Raw genomic sequence first — 12,694 nt, forward strand, 5'->3', positions numbered from 1 at the left:
GCTAGAGGAAACAGATCTTAAGCAAGGATGTCCCGAATGGTAAATAAAGTGCCTGCTATCTGCAATGTTTTGCAAATTGTAATTAGAAATGTATCTCATTTGCACTTCTGTATGATAGCTTACATATCCGTTTCTCTTTCAGCATAGGCAGAACTAGACGTCAACCATGTAGTGACCACAAGCAACAGGAAATATATACTTGGCAAAGTGAGCTTAGTTTGAGCATTCGCTACTGACATGTAGTTTATATATGTTGTATACATCTTGTGTGTACTCGCTACTGCTTACTGCCTTTTTCCAGCTGACTACCCCTTTCTCTTTAACTCTTCACATCAGTGTTCCTATCTATCTATCTATCTATCTATCTATCTATCTATCTATCTATCTATCTATCTATCTATCTATCTAATCTGTCTAAGTGGGAAACCCATCCCCCAGAAAGGTGCTTTAGCTCCTGATTGCTTACACCACCAATGTTTACCTTTGGTGTGTACGTCTGCTTGCAGTGTTCTCCCATTTCCCTCTTCCTGTACTCTCTTTTCTTCTCCTTTTATGAGACTGACGGGATTCTAACTGATTAGGCACCTCACCTCAGGTGTTCACATTGTGCAATAACTAGTTACTATGAGACACTTTGCAACACCTTTTGCTAACTTCTTCTACTAAGCTGTGGCAGAATCTAGAGTTTTGCTTAAGTCAGTCCATGTCATTGCTTACTTTCTCTGCTGCTCTGCTAAGCTGTAGTCATCTTGTGATTATTTTGTAATGCTTTGTTTTTCACAGAGGAGTAAAGCTATGTATCAGATGTGTAGATTACTCCCATTTTTTTTCTCAAACACACCAGGCCTACCAGTTTACTCATTTTCCCCCAGGCATTATCTAGTATTTCTGGGGTCTAGGGATGTTAATAAATCCTTAGGCTACTGGGGGCTCAGCATGTCAAAATGTCCATCCAGGGGAGGTTTTCACTTATGGCCCACCCTGTCCCCCCAGGGTGTATGCAATGTGAACAAAAGGTATATCATCCAACCTCTATAGCAACTCAGCCAGGCCCACCTTCTATCCTCACCCCAAACAACATACCTGGCTTCTGCCAAGGATATTCATAAATAGATGCCCATATACCATCCCCTGATAGGCACACCCATCCCCTCCACTGCTGTTCTGTGAGTAACCCAAGGTGCTGCTTAAACCTAGGTTTCCTGAGCTGTAGTCATCCCTGTGCTTCATCAGAGTGGCACCACTCCCATTTGGTTATTCAGCCATTCTTTACCATGCAGCTTATCACTGTTCTGCTGCCCATTTCTTACACTGGAGAGCAATGAATCACTATGAGTTCTGGCCAAGGTGTTCATTAAAGATATTTCAGGACAAGTCCCAACTTTTTGCATACAACAATAAACTTAAGACATTTGATGTGTTGTCAATTTTGTGTAATAAAATGCTCCAGAAATTCAAACATTGATTGGAAAGTATTATTACAGAGCTGAACACTTTTGCCCAGCACCCACGTTTGGCTATTTGCAGGCTTCCTTTCTTGTCAGTATCATTTTGTCAAGCTCAGCAACAAAATTTCTATCTTTATAATACTCAATGACTGAATCAGATGCTTGTCGTAATCCACTTTTACTTAGGTATGTTTAACAAAAGATAGTATATTACTGAACTGAATTTACTATGAACAAACTAAAACAGTCAACTCAATTATTTATGTTTGAAAGTGATCCTTATAAAATTTAATGTCATACTTTTTTTCTGTCTAGAAAAATCATCATGTCATACAATTTGTGAGGAATACTTTTATAAACACATGGCCTTGCTCCGCTGATTTCTTCCCCAGTCGCAAAACATTCTGATACAAAACAAGCCATGGCTATGGCAATGTATTTCAAAGTAGGACACCTTTGTAAACTTTTCCTACATCATCAATGACAATACAAGAGAAGTGCTAAGAAAGATAGAGAAAGACAACAGCAACTGACAATAAGAAGCACAATTCTTTGGCACACCTGGTATTGATTCTGCCTAAAGCAAAGAAATTGAATAGTGGCAATCTGATTTGTCAAATTATCCCCCAGATTCTGTATGCCTTGCATGGCATGCAGGATTAGTGCAGGAGTTCTAGCAGGCAACATGCCTGCCGTGCGATCCAGGAACATCCTGCAGGGGCGTGCATGGGCACTCCTGCACTAGTCCTACATGAAATAAGCCCCTGTATGCAAATCACCCCATTTGCAGGAGAAATCCATGCAAATGAGGTGAATTTGCGATCCAGGAAGCTTGAAACTGGCCGTGCAGGGCTAGTGCAATCTGTAGAAATGTACTCAGTTAATAGAGTACATTTCTGCAAAATCCAAAATGGAGCTGTGACAGCTCCAGATAAAGGCTGCATATCAGTCAGGAAGCATGCCAATGGCAAAGTATAAGGCCATTGACATTGCAAACAGCCTAAAAAATAAAAAAATCAACTTTTGTTTTTTTTAGCCGATCTTGGCTCTTTAAGCGTAGGGCAGCATCACGTAAATGGGTTCGGAGGGAAAATAATAAAATAAACCTAAATTAAGCATTCTAACTAAAATCACTATTCTGCCATGAAAGTCAATGGCAGGCAGAAGACAACATGGCCAGTGAGTAGTGGTTGCTAAAGGGGGAGTCTCAGTATGAGACATGTGACTATGCATTAGCAGGCAATCCTATGCAAATGAGGGGAATGATAGTGAATCCTCGTTTTCCCCAGCATGCTAGTCAGGTCCCAACAGTGTAAGAGTAGGAAGAGCTTGATGAAATCTAGGAGTTAGCTGACATCATGGGGGTGGGTGTCAGGCATACTGTAAGTGGACTGGAGCCCTGTGGCTCGGGTTTGCTCATAGCTTAGCCCAGCTAAGCAATGGGGTGTGTCTGAATCATCCTAGCACTCTTTACATTGCCTAAGTGGGTTTGCGTGCCGCGCACCAGGTTTTAAACGAAAAAGTTAAACCAGGAAATAGCAGCACTGTGCACATTTGAGCACTCTGTTTGCATGACACACCCCTGGGCTTAAACAGGAAGGCAGTGGGAAGGGAAAACAGCAGTAGGAAGGTAATCAAGGAGAACTAGCATAGCTGGCAGGTGAAATGTAGCAGAATCAGCCAATTACACAGGCAGCAGACCAGCCCAGCCCAGAACACTACTATAAACTATGCAAACACCTTCCCCTCTGGTTTTTCCCACACCCTACACCACCGGTGTATACAAGCGGGGAACTTATAACAATCAAAACAACAAAATGATAGCGGCTTCAATAGATATCATACAACAACTTGTGGAAGAGGCTAAGGGTGGTGAGGATGTGAATGCTGTCGTCCAGCCCACAGTGAGGAGACAGAGAAGAGTGTACAGACCCAGGTAACCTACCAGAGGCTATATGAGCTGGAGATAGTGGAACACTATAGGGTGGACAGGGACCTCTTACAGCAAATTGTTGAGCTGTGTCGGTCACGCCTGACACACACAACTAACAGAGGGGATCCCATCCCAGTGAATACCAAGGTATATGTAGGCCTAAGAATTCTAGCTACAGGTACCTTCCAAAGGCCAACTGGGAATATGATGGGGATCTAACAGGCATCAGCATCCACAGTACTCCACCGGTTCCTGGATGCCATGTCAGCAAATATCGGTGAACACTTATATTTCCCCACCACCCGTGAGGTGTTGGCCAGCAATATGCAAATGTTCCACCAAATAGCAGAATACCCTAAGGTAGTGGGTGCTATAGACTGCATGCACATATGCATCAAAGCACTATCCGGTGAGTGGGGTAAGGTCAACATCAACCGCAAGGGCTTCCCCTCTATCAACTGCCAGGTCATGTGCGATGCCCATGGCATAATTATGAATGTGTGTGCTGACTTCCCTGGAAGCTATCATGATTCCCACATCTGGCATCTGACACAGCTGTACCAGAGATTTGCCAATGGCAACATCCTTCACGGTCACCTAGTGGGGGATGCTGAATATGCACTGGAACCGTGGCTGAAGACACCCATCAGAAATGCACACACACCCGAACAAGAACTCCATAATGAGGCACATGCACAGGCCAGAATTATAGTAGAGCATGTGTTTGGGATGCTCAAGTCATGGTTCTGGTGCCTGGGCACATCTGGTGAAGCCTTACAGTACTCACCAGCTACATGTACCCAAATTGTCATTGTATGTGCCATGCTACACAATATGATCCTGTGGAAACAGCTGCAGCAAGAACAGGATGGGGCAGGACCACACAGCCCCCCACCATTGCCAAGGCCTGCACAGGCAAAGAGTGACTCGGAGGAGGAAAAACGTGAGCCTGCCTCAGTAGGCAGAAGGAGGCATGCCCAGTATGCCCTGGCCTTGGCAAAGAGGCAACGCATAGCACATGCACTGACAGGAGGGACCCAGGGAATAACACCTCTCTCTCTGACACTCACATACAGTAAAACAGATGCCAAAAATAACACTACCTGTGCTCAACCATGTGTAGGGAGTGTACTATGTGCATCCAACATAGGCAGCCCTGCAGCACCACCCTCAATACTGGGACATCCACAAGGTAAGTGACTCACACATGCCAGCCAGGGGCATTCACATACCCAACAACAGTCACAGCCAGCAGGACAGATGTAGACAAACACAAACAAAGGCTATGCTATGGCCTGTGAATGATGCCTATTGGTAACCTCCCCCCAGGCCTACACAGACAGACTACAGCAGGTCAGGCAGTGTAATGTTAGTTCTGAAGGTCAGGAAGTCAGCAACTAATATGTAGGTAAATCAAAGCTAAGTTCTGTAGCACACTGGTATGCCTCTACTCAGCATGATAGGATAGAATACAGAAAGAAATGGAGTACCTGACATACCTGTAAAGTCAAAGCAAATGTGTACAGATGTCAGGAGTGCCCCACCATCCTACTTAGAAATGTAGTAACAGTCAGGTGTGCCCCCCCAATCCTGTGTAGATATGTAGAAATAGTCAGGTGTGCCCCCCCAATCCTGTGTAGGACTGCAGAAACAGTTAGGTGTGCTCCCCCAGCCCTACTGAAATATGTAGTAATGGTCTGGTGTGCCCCCCAATGTAATGTACATACATTATAGCAGTCAGGTGCCCCCCCCCACAACCCTATGTAGAAATGTAGTAACATTTATGTGTAGGTCTAATACCAGTGGAGCACAAATGCACAGAGGTGGCCAAGGTAGAAGAATAGGTTGTAGCATCTGCACAATATGCACGTATGTGTGTGTGTTAGGTTGGTGTGTGCCCCATATTTTGTGAGAGTGGTCAGCATGTATGCATGTTGAGGTAAGCCTGGTGGCCATTGCCCACTACCGCTGATGACAGGGACAAGTCCTCACAACTGCAGTGCCATACACAATACCCATCAGTGTAACACAAGCTAGCAGTAAGCCATTGCAAATGTATGGTGGTAATATGTGTCACCATCTGAAAGACTGACATGGCATGGCTGTTGGTCTACATATACAAGCAGTACACAGGGGGAAGTACCCCAGACATACAGTATATGTTGTGTCACTGTGAAATGGACACACCCTTGGAAACGTACATTCAGATATGCATCACATTATTTCGTCCTGCAGTAGAGGATACTGGTGTTGTCTGCCCAAACACTTGCAGATTACAAAGGAGGTAGGACTGATGTATTGGGAAACAGCCGATGTACCTGCACATGCAAGCACTAACTGGAATGCCGAATGCATATCTGTGTGTCAGATGCAAGTAGTGTACATAGCACACATGCACCCAGCTCATGCAAACACTACCCACAGGCACCTCACTGGTCAAATCCCTGCTGTGGGGAATGGGTACAGTTAGACCCCACCTGTATATGGCAATAGCAGAAGACTGCAGCATGCAGTGCAGGTGTCCCATGTAGGTTTGTCCATAGTGGTAGGTAGCACCCTGCCAGCATCCACACCACCTGAGCAAGATTGTTAGGAGGTATTAGCATGAACACCTATCACGACCTATTCTGTCACCCCAGGGGAATATACTGTATGGTGGTCTGGGACTGTAGGACTGACAGAATGCAACGATCTGCCACATCTGGCATGCAGCAACATGTAATGCCCACAGGCATCTGCCAAAGCCCTGTGTCTCACATGTACTGCCAATGCATGTTATGTCATGGACACTCAAATAACAACATAACACACTCCACATAAGCCATAAGGCCATGTGGACAAACTACAGTACATGTCCACCATGTCCCACTGCATGAACTGAGGACCAACTCTAACACACACCTGTGATGGGGCGGTACCCTTAGGGAAAGTATCAGAGAATGTATGCATAATGTATGGAAGAGGTTAGAATAACAAAGGTGGGGTGGGAGCATGGGCAGCATGGAATGTGCAGGGTCCAACACCAAGCTGTGTGCACACATTGTCCCTGGCTGCAAACACATACATGGGTGGCTACACACATGCCCTTACACCACAATACGGTAAATGTCCTGACCCATGGCCCCTGCCCCTGGCTGACCTGTGCAAATCTGCAGAGCTGTGAGGCATTGCCACAGCAAGATAGGCCGATACTGGCATGCTGATGGGCGTACAAGTATGGGATTCTCTGCCAGTACTGTACCAAGGTGCTGAACCGGATACACTAACCCAGCACCAAGTGTCTGCAGCTCCCCCTCCAGAATGGCATAACTTACCATTAATACATAGGTGTCTGCCCACAATACCAGACACAGCCATAGTCAACCTTGTCCCCCAAGACATCACTGTGAGCAAGAATGTCCACCTGACAGTACATGAGGATAAGAAGCATCACTGTGTATAACAGTACACATCTGAATATCTCTACTAACAGCAGTACCATGCAGCTGAAGCAGCACAGGCACAATCACCTACAGTACACACTATTCCCTGCACAGTTTGTCCCCATATTGACATATGATCAATGGATACCCTGCAGTATGCTACCTGGACTCAATCCACACATTCAATACAAACGGGCATACTGGACATGCTCACACACTTAGAGAAATGAAGGCAATGTCAGTCAGCAACATACTGAAATGTCATACTGGGCATGCTCACACACTTAAACAAATGAAGGCCATGTCTGCAAACACCAGTGGACCAGACATATCTGGCAGTCGCAGATGTTAGTGCAGACACTCCTCAGTATGCATCACTCATGCTTTGCACACACAGTGGATAGGAATGCAGACATATATCTAAGGACAACACACTATAATAAGCCAGAGGTAGATGTACATAGATGTGTGGAAGAGGGTGACTGTGACAAGGAGCCATCCAGGCCTATCCCACCCAGCACACAGCCGAAAGCCCACAACCACATGAGTTTCAGATGTCACTCACTGTAGATACTAGTCACTGGTATCTGTCAGCATTACAGACTATGGGGTGCAAGTGCTAGCTGTGCAACATGACTGTACAAGGAAGTAGTCATCTAGCAGCTGTATACACATACCTGTGCAAAATGACCCTGTGTGTGTCCGCATGTGGTGTGTCAACCTCTAGATGAATAGGTTATGGCCCATGCACACACACTGCCCTCCCCATAGCCCTACTATGATGAGCCTGCTGAGGTCATCCACTGTAAAATACACCTTTGGGAGAGTTGTAGCCCAGTAACCTTTGTGGTGTGTCCTATAACTGTGTACTGCTGTAGTGTGATAAACTAGTTAGGATAGGAGTTCCAATCCCAGACATGGCAACTGTGTGTCTGTGTGTGTGTGTGTGTGTGTGTGTGTGTGTGTGTGTGTGTGTGTGTGTGTGTGTGTGTGTCTGTCTATGTAGAGATCAATTTCTTTTAGGCTACGCGCACTCCCTACAATTTGAATGCCCTACTTTGTCAAGGCTACTGATGTCATCCACCTAGAAATACACCTCTGGGAAGGGTGGAGCCCAATAATCTCCATAGCGCATTCCATAACTGAGTACTGCTGTAGTGTGATAAGACAGTTAGGTAGGAGTTCTAATCCCAGACTTGGCAAGTGTGTGTGTGCATGTGTCTATCCCTGTCTGTGTAGAAAGCAATTTATTTTAGGCTACTCACACTCCCTAAAATTCAAATGCCCTACATTATCAACACTGCTGATGTCATCCACCTAGAAATACACCTCTGGGAAGGGTGTAGCCTAATAATCTCTGTGGTATGTTCCATAACTGCGTACTACTGTAGTGTGATAAAACTGTTAGGTAGGAGTTCTAATCCCAGACTTGGCAAGTGTGTGTGTGTGTGTCTGTCCCTGTCTGTATAGAGAACAATTCCTTTTAGGCTACTCACACTCCCTAAAATTTGAATCACCTACTTTTTCAAGGCTGCTGATGTCATCCACCTAGAAATACATGTCTGGGAAGGGTGTAGCCCAGTAATCTTTGCAGCGTGTTCCATAGCCATGTACCGATGTAGTGTGATAAGATAGGTAGGAGTTCTAATCCCAGACTTGGTAAGTGTGTGTGTGTGTGTGTGTGTGTGTGTGTGTGTGTGTGTGTGTAGACAAGAATGCATTTTAAGCTAGTCACTCACAGTGCAATTCAAATGCCCTACTTTGGCAATCCTGCTGATGTCATTCACTTGGAAATATACCTTCGGGGAAGGAATACTCCAGTAATCTCCATGGCACATTCTGTAACGTTGTAGTGCTGTAGTGTAATATACTAGTTAGGTAGGAGTTCTAATCCCAGACATGACAGGTGTGTGTGTGTGTGTGTGTGTGTGTGTGTGTGTGTGTGTGTGTGTGTGTGTGTGTGTGTGTGTGTGTGTGTGTGTGTGTGTGTGTGTGAGTGTATGTGTGTGTGTGTTTGTCATTCATATCCTGTGTGGAGGTGGTTGTGAGTGTGTAACAACTGGACTCAATGTGGAGTGGGTTTTGCAAAATTCTTATATGGTGGGTCAAGTATATATAGCAATGTCCTCTGTTCAGAGATACCCAATATGAAATAGCTGAGAGGTTGGGGTGCACCTCCATACCCATAAATGTTACATCTATGCCAGCTGAACAATGTTAGCAACCCTTGTATTACCCAGGGAATAACACGCACACACACGCACACACACACACAGACACACACACACACACACACACACACACACACATATACACACACTTGCCTAGGCAACAGCCGCTATGCTAGTAGTGCATGTATATTGCCCAATGATAGTAACCATGGTGTGATTGCAGTGGGCTACAGAGGGCATGCCATCCTGTCCATCAGTCCAATAGGCATGTACATGCCAACAGTGCACCTCCCCCATGTTCCCACTGGACACCTGAAACACCTGTAGTGCCATCAAATGTGACCCACAAAGGACACGCCTTGCCTGTAACACAAGCTCTATATGGACAAATGCCACTGACACCTGGGAATAATGGTATCATGCTATAAATGTAGGTGCAGGGTCAACCTGCTGTCCATTAACAGTTCCCACCACATGAGGCCAGAACTGGCACATCTGATGATAACAATCTGTGTTCACAACATGGGCCAGACACCCCAGGTACAGTTCCACATGTCACTGTACATGCATGTGGGAGGTGTGCACATCCCAGACACTGTCCATATTATGGACTAAGGAACACATACATGGCAAGCAATGCACAGCACTGGCCACACACAATAGTCACCCAGGAGACTGGATGGTGACTACAATACCTACCTGAGTGGGCAACTCCAGACACTACACCCCTGAGCCACATTGCAGACCATTGTCATTTGGCCTGATGCCAAGGTATACCCATCACCTTGCCTTATATAGCTGTCTGGCACCATCGACCACAACACATCAGTAGAGCAATGCACCCATGCATGTCAGTACTAGCACTCATGTCTGTGTGTGTGGTCTATGATGTGCATGACCACATTCACAATCACTACAACCCCCAGTGGCATACTGAAGCATGCTGTCTGATGTCAGACACCTCCACATACCCTTTGCACATATAACCTCCATATGACCCCTGTGGTGCATGTGATACCTGCACAGTACTGTGTTGTGGCAATCCTACTAGTGATGAGTTGTATTTCTGTCCCTGCCAAGTGTATCAATGTGTGTGCGTCCCTGTGAGAGTGTGGCTGTGTTGATGCTGATACCTGGTCATGTGGACTGGTACATGTACTACTCCTACCAGATAGCTACTATATCCCTGTTGCAGATGTCACTCACCATCACATATATGTTCTGAGGGCTCCCCAATATGTAACCTATGTGGCACGTCTATTAACTGCATGGACATGTGATAGCACTACATAGTCGTCAGGGGTTTGAGACCCTGTATTGGTAGGTGTGTGACACAAACATGCTTAGGTTTTATTCTAGCACCCCTTCCTGGCTTTTATGTGCCTCTGTCTGCCTCTCTCACTCCCTCTCTGGTGGATGTGGAGACTTACACCTGCATTGCTTAGGCAGCAGCATGTGTATTATAAGTGATGTGCAGGATCAGCTGATGGCCTCTGCATGAATTGCAGCTCTCCACTAGCTGATTAAATGTGGAACAGCTGTGGTAACATTCCCATAGCCAATTGCATGAAAACACACACCAATATCTAAGAACATCATGTTGGTGTTGGGCCTTCCATTCACTGTGATCAGGAACTCGATCTGTTGTTTGGCAAACAGCTTCTCAGATGGACTGGGGATTTACCTCTAACAACATACACTGTGGAAACAGGCCAACACACGAAGAGGAATGTGCCTGACCTGACTACAGACTGTAAGTGCTACTATATTGCATTTGGAGTAATGTTGGTTTAACAGGGTGTGTGTGGATATGGCTGTCCTACATGTTTACATACCTGCCATGTCAGTGCTATGTTTATGAGGGAACACCCATCTGTAGGGTCATCTGCAGACTGGCTAGTGTGTGGTGCCTTATGTTTCAGGTGTTACCCAGAGCACCTATCTGTGAACTGCAGAGGGTAGCGCAAGGATGCAGTCTGTAGATGGTGATAGCCATGAGAATTACTGACTTCATATCCCTCATAGGACATACATTGCAACAAACCCTGTTACAACAGTAAATGTATGAGATTATCACAGCAACATGTCAATATTGGCCATGTGTATGTGCCTCCGGCCACAACCCTGTCAACCTTTGTACATATGGCATGCAGTAAGGGCTGTGCACCATAATTAGTGACATCATAACTGATAACAAGCCAGTGAGATATCAGACTGCTACACATGTTATGTATAATAGGGGTTATATTTGATGACATAACCTGAACATTCTGTGGTTGTGTGCACAGTACTGAGATCTGTGTACTTATGGTGATTGCCGGCAGTGTGTGTATTGTTAATATGTACCTTGGCCTGTGTACAGACTGTAGCAGATATCACAGTTCTTGGTCCTGTTCTATTTGATGTTACATGCTGCTCCACTGTATGTTACCCTATCGGCTGACATGTTTGTAGGGCCATACACGCACATGTCCCATATCACAGACAGGCATCGGATCGCACTGTGTAGCAGCCCAGTATATGTAGGGTTAGTGTGTGAGTGGCACATATGAGGTTGGTGTTGAACAGATAGCCCATATACTGTAATAATAAGCTAGCATACTCTATATGGCTGTGGCTGTGTTCACATTGGTTGTGGTTATGCACTTTCACACAGGCATATGTTACTCTGTGCTGTGGCATGCCTGTAGAGCCTGCTATATATGCAAGTATATGTGCATTCCCCCCATAGGAAATGTAGGCCAGTGTTGAGCTGGTCTGCCTGTAGCCTGCACAATGCTTTGCTACATGCCTAGCAGCTTAGAGTACTTACCCAGTGAGATGTAATGTCCAGATACTTGCCAGATGTACTGTTGCCGGGCCACCATAACAGTCATGTATCTCAGATAGAGCAGTGGGAAGCTGTACAGATGTATGTCAATATCTAGTGGGTAGTATATGGCCATGGCACCGCTATACCAGTGGTTATTATGTGGCAGGACAGGCAGATATGTGTGAATACATAAACTATGGGGGCACATGTATACAAGTAGTTATGTGTTATACCCAGCTATATGACTGTTAACATCCACATTGTCAGGATTGGTCCACATGTCTTGCACTAAGGGGTTATGTGTATACCTCTGGACTGTCCAGAGTGTGTCAGACTGTCCACATATATTGGCCATTATATCTGCTGTTGTCCACAGGAACATTACGTGCAAGCAGTGGTACTGTATTCAGATGTCCTTAGGATGTCTGTCAGTAGCCAATGGTGCACATGTTAAAAGCAGATGTGACCCCCCCATTATAGTACTAATTGATGGCCTTGGCCTGGACAACAACATTTGTTAACATTTCCAGACTACTATATTAGTATAACTGTTTCACAGTTGCATTACTTAGTCTATATGGATGTCCATGTGTAAACAGCTATACCAAATGGCATACACAACTGCAATAGTACACAAATAAAGCTTTCCCCTTTATGCAAACCTGTGTGTGGTGTTATATCCTTTGATTACTCTGTGGGTATATGTTGCAGGCAATGATTGTCATTCATATGGGTGGCTCATATGGTCTCCAGTTGGTAAGGTGGTAACTGTAGGAATACTGGCTGTTCCATATTGTGTGCACCTACTACATATGTATCTTACTATACATATCTCTGTGTGTGTATGTGTAGTTACATATATTTCTATATATACTTGTGTGTGTATGTATGTATATATATATATATAT

Source organism: Protopterus annectens, chromosome 3.part1 (genome assembly GCF_019279795.1).
Source record: "Protopterus annectens isolate FY-2018-M chromosome 3.part1, PAN1.0, whole genome shotgun sequence".
Lineage (NCBI taxonomy): Eukaryota > Metazoa > Chordata > Ceratodontiformes > Protopteridae > Protopterus > Protopterus annectens.